Source organism: Raphanus sativus, chromosome 6, assembly GCF_000801105.2.
Source record: "Raphanus sativus cultivar WK10039 chromosome 6, ASM80110v3, whole genome shotgun sequence".
NCBI lineage: Eukaryota > Viridiplantae > Streptophyta > Magnoliopsida > Brassicales > Brassicaceae > Raphanus > Raphanus sativus.
Genome location: NC_079516.1, coordinates 27,920,729 through 27,934,581, shown reverse-complemented (window position 1 = coordinate 27,934,581; position 13,853 = coordinate 27,920,729). Strand labels below are relative to the sequence as shown.

At 36.0% G+C, this 13,853-nt stretch overlaps 1 long non-coding RNA gene across 1 annotated transcript; it reads left to right on the top strand.

Moving 5' to 3' along the window:
- The first annotated feature begins 12,231 nt into the window (after window positions 1-12,231).
- LOC130496150 (uncharacterized) lies at window positions 12,232-13,525 on the top strand. Its single transcript, XR_008935202.1, has 3 exons — window positions 12,232-12,398; window positions 12,539-12,946; window positions 13,040-13,525. It is a non-coding gene; the product is annotated as an uncharacterized LOC130496150 (long non-coding RNA).
- Window positions 13,526-13,853: the final 328 nt, after the last annotated feature.

Here is a 13,853-nt window from a genome sequence, read left to right as displayed (position 1 = left end):
AATGTTTTTGTCTCAGAATTAAGTTTTCCTCGAGATTGTTGTGGTGCACAATGATTTGTAGTTAGTAGAAATCTTTAACTGCTCTGTTCCTACTCTGTTAAGCTATGTGTATAAAGCATTAATAATTGATGCTAGCCAAAGTTTTGTGCTACTGGAGTTAGTCTTCGCTGAGTGTTACATTACTTTGTAAAGATGTATAAATTAATTTTACATGTTCAATTGCTTTAAAGTAAGTCTTATTAAAAAAACTTTTAATATATAGCTAAAACCTTAATTTATTTTGATAATTTTGTTGCTAGACTATTTACAACTTAATACCATTGAGAGCTCTACTCATGCAGTTTCTAAAAAAGTTGTGTGTACCATATCATGATAGATGTAATCCTCATAATTTAAATAAATAAAGGAACGGGTATATTGGCGGTAACACTTAGGACCTGACTGGTGTAACCACAGCGGTTGCGGTTGCGGTTGCGGGAGTTTGCGGGTGCGGATGGTTGCGGTTTTAAGCGTTTTTTAGAGATTTGTACGATTGGTACAGCTGTTAGAAATTGTTGACTTTTATGACTGGTAAACTACCAAACGCAACATCTGTTAAATAATAATTTAACAATATTTTCATTTTATGTAATTATAAAAATATTAAAAATCATAATAATATGATAAATATAAAATTTATATTTATAGAATCATATTATTAAATTTTAAAAATTTATAGAAAATATTTTGATTTTAAAATTTTATAATATAAATTGAAATATAATATGAATACACTTTACAATTTCTATTATTTCAATTTTAATTTTTATTGGATATTTTTTAGTATTATTTTTATTTATTCTGTTTTTAAAGAAAAAAATTTACCCTCCCGCAACCGCCCGCAACCGCAAACGCTAGCTGGAACCAGCTTTTGATTTTAGGAGATTCGGAGCGGTTTGAAGCGATTTGTAGCGTTTTCTGTGATTGTTTCGAAACGCTAACAACCGCCATGAACCGCAAAAGCTGCGTTTGCGGGTGGTAGCGGGAAAACCAGTCAGCCCCTAAATAACAAACAGTGGGCGTTAAGTGGATTCTAAGCTATAAATGATGTAATGTTGCAAATATAAAACAACCGTTCTACTCTCTAAGAGTGTTGTGAATTTGACAAAAACGATATGAATTCTTTCTAAAAAAATAGAACGAAATGAGTTGAAGATAGCCACATAGCATGGGTTCTCCAACTTTTAGTATCCTAAATTTAAATAGATTACAAAATTTACTTTTGTCCTGTGATATGTCTTCTATCTGTTGTTTCCTTACAGTCTCATATGCATATTATAAAGTTAGCTATGGAGGAATGATGAGGCATCATGATGGAGCAATTAAATTGAACTATTCAGGACACTTCAACTAATTGGTGCTGATTAATCCAACAATTAAATTAGCGATCTTAAATGTAATGTATTAGAAAACTAAAATTTTCAAAAAGTCAGTCGTTATTAAAAAAACAAGTTTCCTTTTGATATTTAGTTTTATCATTAAATTTTATGTTTGATTTTATTTATAGTACTTCATAACTATTGAAGAAAAAATTTCAAATATACTACTGATAACCTTTTTCAATAAGAAGAATTGATAATTCAAAGAGGTAACCTATATAAAACGTTACAAAATTTTATGCAATAAATTATTTGCTTAATAGTTATATCAAATATCACTTAAAACTGGTCACAAAATCTAACACTAAAAACAATTCTTTTAAATACAAATTTAAACATGAATAGACTAGGAAAAATTAAATATAGTTAAAGTTTAAATACATAATCCACAAGTAACGCGGAAACAAACCTAGTAAATAGTAATAATATAAGTTAGTAAAAAAAATAGAGTTAAAATGAAAAATTTACCTAGAAGAAAATTGGATCTGATTTTCTATTTATGTTTTAATAGTATTGATATGATTCATTTTCCTAACAAGAGAATAACAATGCAAGAAGTCCAAGAAAAAAAAATTACAAGTAAAAGATTACTCTAAACGTTTTGTAAAATTGATATATCTTGTGATAGAAAGATGAATTTTGCCTTAGCCAATTGATAATATCTTGAAGATGAATAACTTATCATGGTTTCTTCGGAACATAACTTTGCTTTATCCATGTCAACAATGACTTTTTCATCTCTGTTTCTATACAAGCATTAGTATATCAATAACCCAGTTAAAACCACAAAATCATTGACTTCTTCTTCTTATGTTGATTTTGGTTAGTCCACAAACAAGAGACATCTTTATATGGGATAAAAAAAAACGAAGTTCAGATAGATCACTTCATGTTTTCTATGAGAAAGGAAGAAGTATATATCTTACCATTTGCATGTCTACCAAGACTGAATTTTTTTTTGAAATTTTTGAAAGACGAAGGTGATGACCAATCTACACTTAGAGATGAGAGATCTATCAACATAAGAAATAAATCAAAATAATTATTAGAGAACAAAACCCTAATCGTTTAATCTGAAGGTTTACAAACAAAAATCTTATGAGTACATTTACAGCAGTAGATTGACTGTATAAAATAGAGTAAATGCTTGCAACAGGGGACATGATAACACGGGGATTCAACAGGAGTGTGTGCTTTGTGGGGAAAAGGATGAGGTTAGAGATCATTTATTTTTTTGCCTGTCCATAATCCTTTACAATATGGGACAATGATCTCAAATCTTCAAAGATATGTCGAGAAAAACAACGTGAATCTAATGCAGCTGAACTCGAGGGTCCACATTTCCACAAGTTCCACCTGACATAGACCGCCTAATAGAAGAGGCGCGTCGAACTCGTCTTACAAATCAGATAGCTAACATGCATCTCGAGATACATGGAAAATTAAATTCCAGAATTCTCAGGGAGATCAGACCCTAAGACTCATATACGTGTCTTGGGGTCGTGGTAGCCCAATCTCATCTTCTCAACAAGGAAAAAGAAGCGGGGTACTGCAGGATTTTCGTCAAAAATCTTACCGGCCCCGTACTCGAAGGGTTTGATAGCTTAGAGGGTAATTTCATAGAAAATTTGACTCAGCTAGCAACTGCCTTCCTTGAACATTACGCTGTCTTAATAGAAGAGTAGTTTCAGAAAGAGCCCTTTTCTCATTAATATAAGGGCACAACGAGACACCTCAATCCTACATATATAGGTTCAAAGAGTAAGATCTTAAATAATAAACAAAAACGACAGCATGGCCCCAAGACACTAAAATCTGCTGTAAATTCACTCTGTGATTCAAAGAATAATTAGATCACCAGTATAGTTCAAAGACGCTCTACACCGCGCTTCAGCCTTCTGTTTTCTAGAAAAAGAAACCACCACTTTCTCTGCAAAACACAGACGAGACTCATCAGTATCTACCTCTAGTAAACACAGCACTACACCAAACGTTCCTTCATCCAACGAACACAACAAACCATCAATGGATCTCCAGATATAAGGAATGAGAACGTCGGTCCTGAAAGTATATATTGCAGATGTTGGAGATAAACATGAAGTTAGCTTAGAGTCTAAGCAACACTAATCCTAACTACGTTAGGAATAGGAAAGTTATTACCTAAGAGTTTAGGAATACTAAAGTCTATATAAGAGATGCAAGAGTGTTGCATTCAATATAAGAGTTTATATTGTGAGTTGAGAGCTTAAGGTTTTTTGAGTATTTCCTTAAGAGAGATTAATAAAGAGAGTTCTTTATATTGAGTTGTGTTATTGATATCGAAACTGAGTTCTGAGACATACTTTGAGCTTATATTTGGTATCAGAGCAAAACTAAATAGAAAGAAAGATGGGAGATCTTGTTGTTGCAAAGAAGGAAGGAGGTCCTTCCTCAATTCGTTGTCCAATGTTAACCACAACAAATTACACTGTGTGGGCTATGCAGATGAAGGTTGTGCTGAATGTTCATGAGGTTTGGGAGGTCATAGAAGAAGAATTAACTGACAAAAAGAAAAATAATATGGCGACAGCCCTTATTTTTCAATCAATTCCAGAAACTATGATCCTCCAAGTCGGACACTTAGACTCAGCAAAGAAAGTATGGGAAGCAATAAAGACGCGTAATGTGGGAGCAGAGAGGGTTCGTGAAGCACGACTACACACATTAATGTTAGAATTCGACCGGATGAAGATGAAAGAGACAGAGAAGATAGATGACTTTGTTGGCAAGATAACAGAGTTAACCTCAAAGGCAACTGCGTTGGGAGAGACTGTTGAGGAATCTAAGCTCGTGAAGAAACTTCTTGGGAGTCTTCCAAGAAAGAAGTTTATATTCATGGTTGCATCTCTTGAGCAGAATCTGGATTTAAAAACTGCAACGTTTGAAGATGTTATTGGGCGCTTAAAAGCATACGAAGAGCGTATCAATGACGAAGAAGAAGAAGATACAAACGAGAACCAGAGCAAGCTTATGTACTCAAATACAGAGTCACAGAACAGAGATTACTATGGAGGACGAGGAAGGGGTGGTCGAAATAACTATGGTAGAGGAAGAGGACGTGGTCGTTCGTACTGGGATAATGGGAAGTCATACTGGGAAAACAGAGACACATCGAAGATCACATGCTTTAGATGTGACAAGTTAGGTCACTTTGCGGCCACTTGCCCTGACAGATTGCTTAAGCTACAAGAAACAACTGAGAATGGTAATGAAACACAAGAAGCTGATAAACTTATGATGCACGAGATTGTCTACCTCAACGAACGTAACATAACACCAAAGGAGTTTGAATCAAACACTGATAATGACAGAGTATGGTACCTAGATAACGGAGCCAGCAACCACATGACTGGTAATCTCAGATATTTCAACTCATTGGATGATACAATTACTGGTAAAGTTCGTTTTGGAGACGACTCAAGAATAGACATAAAAGGGAAGGGATCCATTCTGTTTATAAGCCAAGACGGCAAGAAGAAAATCCTTGCAAACGTTTACTTTATTCCAGAGCTAAGAAGTAATATAATCAGTCTCGGGCAAGCTACGGAGGGAGGTTGTGATGTAAGGATGCGAGAGGATTATTTAACTTTACACGATAAGGATGGAAATCTCATCGTGAAGGCACCACGGTCAAGAAACAGGCTATACAAAGTGATGATGGAGATAGAAGAACCAAAGTGTCTGCAGACTACGGTACAATACGAAACCTCAAGATGGCACGCACGTCTTGGACACCTTGGAGCCGATGCATTGAAAGCAATGATAAGCAAGCAACTTGTTACAGGACTTCCCGAGTTGAAAGTTGAAAAAGAGATCTGCAGTTCTTGTCTACGAGCTAAACAAACAAGACGACCATTCCCAAACAAAACCACATACCGAGCATCCAAAGTACTTGAGCTAGTACACGGTGACCTTTGCGGGCCAATAACACCATCGACTGCAGGAAGAAACAAATATATATTTGTTCTTATTGATGACTGTTCGAGATACATGTGGACCATACTAATGAAAGAAAAATCAGAAGCATTCGAGAAATTCAAGGTTTTCAAAAGGATTGTTGAGCAAGAAACTAATATGTCGATCAAGACACTAAGAACAGATAGAGGTGGGGAGTTCACAAGTACAGAGTTTCGGATTTATTGTGAAAACAATGGGTTACAACGGCACCTAACTGCACCGTATACTCCACAGCAGAACGGAGTAGTCGAGAGACGCAACCGGACTCTGTTAGAGATGACAAGGAGCATATTAACTCATATGGAGGTACCTAATTACTTGTGGGGAGAGGCGGTTCGCCACTCAACATACCTAATCAATCGTATAGCAACTAAGACGTTGAATGGACAGACTCCATACGAAGCATTCAAAGGAAGGAAGCCTAACATCGAGCACCTACGAATATTTGGCTGTCTTGCACATACTAAGGTGGAGATGCCACACTTAAAGAAGCTTGAGAATAGGTCTCGTACACTGGTTCATCTTGGAACCGAACCAGGTTCCAAGGCATATAGACTATTTGATCCCACACACCAAAAGATAGTTGTAAGCCGCGATGTGGTCTTTGAAGAAGATAAAAAATGGCAATGGAACAAAACCAAACACGATGGAGAAGCACTACCCGGAACATTCAGAATCGAGTTTGGAAAGTATGGTAATCAGGGCCTTGATGAAACAACAACTGGTTCAGACATAACCAACGATGAGAATATGGAGAGAAACGAAGAAGAAAACATCGATTCTGAAGCTCCTCTAGAAACAGAGGAAACACAAGAAACAGAGGATTTAGAAACAGAGGAAGTTCAGGTTCGAAGATCTACAAGAATAAGCAAAAAGCCTGCATATCTTGAGGATTATATCTTGTTGAGTGAAGCAGAGGGAGAACGTCTGCTACTATTGTTGAATGAAGAACCATGTGATTTTAAGACAGCAATGGAAGAAAAGGTGTGGCGTTTGGCTTGCGAAGATGAAATAAAATCCATTGTGAAGAACAAGACTTGGGATCTCGTTGATCTACCTCCAGGAGCACAAGCAATCAGACTGAAGTGGATTTTCAAGATAAAAAGGAACGCAGACGGAAGCATTAACAAATACAAATCTAGATTAGTAGCTAAAGGCTACATCCAACGTCATGGAGTGGACTTTGAAGAAGTTTTCGCACCGGTTGCACGAATAGAAACTGTGAGATTTCTCATTGCTCTAGCCGCTTCAAACGGGTGGGAGATACACCATCTAGACGTCAAAACCGCTTTCTTGCACGGAGATTTAAAAGAAGTTGTATATGTTAAACAACCAGAAGGGTTTGAGGTTAAAGGAGAAGAAGAAAAAGTCTATAAACTTAACAAAGCATTATATGGATTGAGGCAAGCTCCAAGAGCTTGGAACGAGAAGCTTAACAAGGTCTTAGGAGAGTTAAAGTTCAGTAGATGTTCAAAAGAGCCTGCCCTGTATCGCAAGGAAGTTCGAGATGATCTTCTACTAGTTGCCGTATACGTTGACGACTTGTTAATAACAGGTTCTGATCAAGCAATGATACACGACTTCAAGTTGGAGATGTCAAGGATCTTTGAGATGAGTGATCTCGGGCTCCTGACTTATTATCTTGGGATCGAAGTCAAACAGGAGAAAGGGAAAATAATCTTGCATCAGAGTAGATATGCGAACAAGATATTAAGTGAGAACGGCATGGGTGAGTGTAATGCTGTACAGACTCCAATGGAGTTTGGTCTGAAGTTATCAAAAGCCGAGGAGGAAGATAACATTGACGAGAAAGACTTCAGACGACAGATCGGGTGTCTACGCTACTTACTCCATACAAGACCAGATCTTGCGTTCAGTGTTGGGTTACTCAGTCGATATATGCACTGCCCAAAGGTCTCACATGGAGTAGCATTAAAGAAAGTTATGAGGTATCTAAAGGGAACTACGGGTATGGGACTAGTCTACGAGAGAGCAAGCGCATTGAGACTCGAAGGGTTCAGTGATTCTAGCCACAATATCGACGAGGATGATGGCAGGAGCACTACTGGACATATCTTCTACTTAAATGATAGTCCAATTACTTGGTGTTCTCAAAAACAGGAGACAGTGGCGTTATCATCTTGCGAAGCTGAGTTCATGGCTGCGACTGAAGCTGCAAAACAAGCCATATGGCTTCAAGAATTATTAGGAGAAGCTATTGGAAGAACGAGTGACAAAGTTGTGATACGCCTAGATAATAGATCGGCCATTGCACTGACTAAGAATCCTGTATTCCATGGACGTAGTAAACATATCCACAAGCGCTACCACTTCATCCGAGAGTGCATTGAGAACGAGCTTGTCGACGTCGAACATATACCAGGAACAGAGCAAAAGGCGGATATCCTGACTAAGGCATTAGGAAGAATCAAGTTTAGAGAAATGAAAGAGCTCGTGGGAGTTCAAGATGTGGGAGAAGATAACTTCAAGTTTAAGGGGGATAATGTTGGAGATAAACATGAAGTTAGCTTAGAGTCTAAGCAACACTAATCCTAACTACGTTAGGAATAGGAAAGTTATTACCTAAGAGTTTAGGAATACTAAAGTCTATATAAGAGATGCAAGAGTGTTGCATTCAATATAAGAGTTTATATTGTGAGTTGAGAGCTTAAGGTTTTTTGAGTATTTCCTTAAGAGAGATTAATAAAGAGAGTTCTTTATATTGAGTTGTGTTATTGATATCGAAACTGAGTTCTGAGACATACTTTGAGCTTATAGCAGATTCCATAAAAGGACACTCAACCGAGAAGTCCTTAACAAACCTCTTGTAAAAACCAGAAAGTCCATGAAACTTCTCTAATGTTTTTAGGGGCCAGTCAATCCCTAAAATCATCCACCTTCTCCTTGTCAACATGTATGCCCTGTGTTGACACAACAAAACCTAGAAAAACAAGGTTATTTGGTCAAAAGGAACACTTTTTATAGTTAGGATACAAAATTTCATTCCTAAGCACATCTAACACATTTCTCAAGTGTTCTACATGTTATTCCATGGTATGACTATAAATTAAAATGTCATCAAAGTACACCTCCACAAATATTCATATGTAAGCTCTAAGAACATTATTCATCAGCCTCCTAAATGTACTAGTCGCATTAGTCATGCCAAATGGCATTACCAGCCACTCATACAATTCTAGTTTAATTTTAAAAGTAGTTTTCCACTAATCTCTTTCTTTTTCTCTAATCTGGTGATGACCAATTTTCAAATCAATCTTAAAAAACACATCTGATCCATATAATTCATCTAACATATCATCTAAACATGGGATATGATGCATGTACATAACTGTGATGCTGTTGATTGCTCTAAAATCCACACACATCCACATGTTCCATCCTTCTTTGGCACCACAAAACATGCACTTCACAAGTACTTTTTCTCTTCTGGATGTGCGCCTTATCCAAGAGATCATTCACCTGCCTTTCGAAGTTCCTTTGTTTCCACCGGGTTGTCCTATAAGCTGGGCGGTTAGGAAGTGCAGCTCCTGGTAAAAATTCTATTTGCGTCTCAATGTCCATAATAGGTGCCATATCTATTGGATTTTCATCACAAAACACATACCTATACTTTAAAAGAAAAAAGTAGTACTTCCTTGTTGATCATTAGGATCATGGATTGTTGGTTAAAAAAATCATCCTTGGTCTCACTTGAAGTAGCCAATAAGATGGAGTTATGATGGAGAAGTTGCAACTTGTCTGGGTGCACTTCTTGTGGAGTTAGAGGCGCCAAAATGATATGCTTCTTCTTGTGGGCAAAGGTATGCAGGTTGGTGAAGCCATCATGTACATCCCTTTTATAATATTGTCATGAACGTTCAAGCAGGATGTGACTAGCCTTCATGGGTTAAGACATCACAAATGATATCATCCTCATACCTTCCAATGGCATTGATACCCTAACTTGATTACCCACACAGATTTTACCTTCCTCGGTGAGCAATTGAAGTGAGTATGGTTTGGGATGATCTTGAACCGTGAGTATGGTTTGGGATGATCTTGAACCGTGAGTCTTAGTTTCTTCACCAAGGTTTTATTTCCCACATTGGTACAGCTTCATCCATCAATGATTAGGCAGCACACCTTGTTGTGGAATAAGAAACAAGTATGAAATGTATTCTACCTTTGCTCATGCTCTTTTGCCTTAGGCTGAGCATTCAATGAAATTGACTTTTTCAGATCTGTTCGTCAGAAGACTTCCATGTAAGCCTTCTGGTCGTAGAACACTTATACGAAAGTCTTTTGGTCAATACAGAAGTCACATTTGCAATCGACTTTATGTCTGTTTTATAGAGATGACTTCTCTGAAAGTCTTCCAACTTTTCTTTGTTAACGAAAAAAAATCTTGAAATACCAGATAAGACTTCCTGATAAGTCTTCTAGGGTAAAAAAGTTAGTTACCGGATTGTGTCAGATAGTTGACTTTATCTAGACAACTTACATGAAAGTCTTCCGCTATAAGACTTTCCTGTAAGTCTTCCAAAATCGCGATGGAAGTCTTCTCACTGTCGGTGAAAGTCCTCGCATGCTACTTTTGCAATTGAAAAGTAAAACTTAAATTTTTAATTTTAATTAGACGACTTCCATGAAAGTCTTCCGGAAGACGACTTCCACGAATGTTCCAAAATTTTATTCCGAGATTCTGGTCAAACCTTGGTTATCACAGAAAATTTTTGTGTAAATCGTCTGCCGGAAGACTTACATGGAAGTAGTCTAATTAAAATTAAATATTTAAATTTTATTTTTCAATTGAAAAGTAACTTGTGACGACTTACATGAAATTCGTCTAGTTAAATGTAATATTTAAGTTTTATTTTTCTGGTGGAAGACTTTCATGTAAGTCTTTTAGAAAAAAAAAAAATTTCTGACACAATTCGTTCAATTTCAAAACTAAAATGTTTATCCTAGAAAACTTACCGGGTAGTCTTCTCTAGTATTTTCGATTTTTTTTTTTCAAAAACAAATGTAAACCAATATTTACAAAGGAAAACTTCCATAGATGTCTACTGTATAGTAAACTTATATAGAAGTCTTCCTTTGTAAATTTTCAATTGTAAAAGTGGCCTAAATAGAAGAATTCCTATAAGCCCTATGGACGACTTCCGTGGAAGTTCTACGTCAAAGTTTAATAAACATTCATTTTCTCTAAAACTATAAAGATTTTTTTTAACATTTTCTTGTTAATTCATGTATATTAGTCAATATCGGGCTCCTGATTGAAATTCATAACTTAATTGGTTTTAATTATGAGGTTTCTAAAATTCATGTTTATTAATGTTTTAACTTAATTGGTTTTAATTATGAGGTTTCTAAAATTCATGTTTATTAATGTTTCAAGCTAATCCGAGAAGACTTCCGTGGAAGTATTCTATGTTAGTTTTTGTAAACTTGTTAAGTAACTTGAAGATATGTTTTTTTAACTTTCAAAAGTGTTAAGTAACTCCAAGAATATCAAGTCATATGGTTTAATATGTCTTCTTGGATAATAAGATATACTTTTAACTTTGATGAAATTTGAAATTTCAATTTTCACTTAAAATTTGAGTTTCCCGCTTTAAAGTTTCCGCTTTAAAGTTCATGCTTTAAATTTAAGCCTTCCGAGAAGATTTCTAATGAAATTTTTATATGTTTGAACTTATGTAATGTTTGATATTTTGTGAATTTGGCTAAGTTTTCTTGAGAAGTCTTCTCCTTTAGTTGTAGTAAATTTGACTAATTTTTTTGTGTTATTGTGTTTTGCTATTGAAGTTGTACCAATAACTTCAAAAATGTCAAGTACTTTTGGTAAGGTAATATGGTAGAGATGAACATATTTACCAATTTTTTCATTAATATCTCTTCAAATTTACAATAGAGTACACCTACAAATCATAAAAGAGTCCATATACAAAATTATTATAGATCATTCATACACAAAGACAAGCTTGGATTTCACTCACATGGGAGAAGACTCCATCAGAAGACTTCCAGGAAGTCTTCTAGAGCAGTATATGTTAGAAGACTTCCAAAAAAACTTTATAGAAGTCTTCCAAAATCTAACTCAGATCTGAAAAACCTTCAAATCCAAAACGTTCAAATGGCTTCAAAACAAAGAAAATGAGTGGAAGATGGGATAAGTCTACCTTTAAAGAATACACAAAAATACATATCCAAAAAATTATATCTACCTTTAAAAGAGTTGAAGATAAGAACCATGTAATGAAAAACCAGCAAATTAAGATGAATTAGTGAGAAAAACATGAGAAAAATTATAAATTGATATAAAATTTGGTGTTTTCAAGTTCTAAGAGACTTAAGAAAGGTTGAAGAGTTTTAGTTTGGGAAAATGTTAGAGCTTAAGCATTCAGAGGTTATCAAATGAAGAAAAATCAGACATAGAAACTTACTAAAACACTCAGATATGTTATGAAAAAGGATACATGGAGAAGACTCCGTCAGAAGCTTCCAGGAAGTCTTCTAGTGCGTTATATGTTAAGCATTCAGAGGTTATCAAATGAAGAAAAATCAAACATAGAAACTTACTAAAACACTCAGATATCTATTACTATAAAGTATGGTGTATACCTCCTATTGCGACAGCTAGGACGCCACGTCAGAAATTAAGTCGCTGAGAGATCGACATGTGGCGCGTTTAATGAAACGCAGCGTCTCGGGTGTTATCCTCCGTCTGGGCTTGCGATTGGGCTTATTATCATCATAAATTGTTAGCGGCCCATCGAAGATGCGCGAACTCCAGGTCACCCTGATGAACGCGTTTGTGTTCTTCATACCTTTGTGATCGGCAGATACGATGACGATCCAGATACGTAACAGAGGCGTTGTGATTACTGTCTTTATTCTTATTGTCTTTAATCTCATTAAATCTTATGCCCACTACGATATTTTCAGATACTGTCGTTCATTCAGCGATTCCGGTATAAATAGGTTCGTACCTCATCTGCGAATCGCGATCTCGAAACCTCTCTGTTATTCATCTCTCTCTCTCTCTCTCATATTCATCTCTTAATACTCATCTCTCTTGAGGCTAACCGGCTATTGGAAAAGATTTTTTTGTGTTTAAATAGGAATCTGGTGCTGGAGACGGTGTTTGTGTATATGAATAGTAATGAGGTTGAGTGCACTGGGCTGGGGAAGGAGATGATGAGGAGAAAGATTAAAGCTTGGAAGAAAAAGGAAGTGATTTAGAAAGGTGTGTGAAAGTTTCGCATGAGGTGAGATTGGAGAAGTCATTGGTGTCGTTTGAGAAACCTAAGTTTGACAGTACATCTAAAGTAAATGGTCAAGAGAAGAAGTTGGAACTCTGTTGAAATCAAAGCAATGGCTAGACGTGAACGTGAGATAGAAGTTGGTTGAACATGAGTTTTGTGAAGCGATTTCTGAACAGACCAGAAGTATCTACATCTCGGATATTATGCCTATGGAAATATCAAGCTGCAAGGAATCCATAGAAAGATACCGTGTTCGAATCAGAGGTAAACTCTCATCCAGAAATAGATTTGAAAGTTGATGAATGTTTTTTTGTTTTCTCTGATCCGAAAACCTGCAGCTTTACTTTTTAAATTCAGTGTGTATGTAGGCTACTTTGGAGGTGGTTTCTGGCCAGATATAAGGAAATTGGATCAAGACAAAGTTATATATGGAAAGATTTCATTGCAGAGAGTTCGTTGGATCACCGAATTATGAATAGAAGTTATAAACAATTAGTATTTCACCTTCAAAGTTGGGCCACATTCAACTGAATCTGCAGAAATAGATAAAACTGTTCTGCAACAGCATTTTTAGGAGATTGTTTGACAAGGTAAATAATTGCTGATCGTGTTGAAATTTAGTATACATACTCATTGCATGTCAGGCTTCATAATCAACGGTGGGATTGAGGAGTGAACGGTTTTTTTATTAATTATTGATGTCTTTTTGAGCCTGTTTGATGTAATATAAAACATTGTGACATGTATTACAAATTATAATGTTTGGTTAGGCAAAAGAATTCGGTTTGAGCTAAAAATTGGCAAAAGTATTGGCAACTTACGTATATCTGTTCAGGTAGAAGTGGACATGGTCTAGGGACCTATCATTACATGCATCATTGTGATGTTACCAAAGCTGTTTTTGTCCTCAAGTGCACAGCTTTTTCATTAGTGTGGGCTTCAATGGGGAAGATGACAAAATCAACTAACATTAGAGCTGCCGAGGCTGGGCATTTTCTGGTGAGACTGAACTCTGAACTGATAGGATGAAGGTTTTGGGAACCATGTAGACATCCAGCTACCTTTGTTCATTGCCGCTCATGTGGGGAAGACTTAAATTTTCCAGTTGAGGTTGTCCCATTTTACCGTAAATAATGACTACTGATAATCATCGGTAAATTTTCATCCTCCG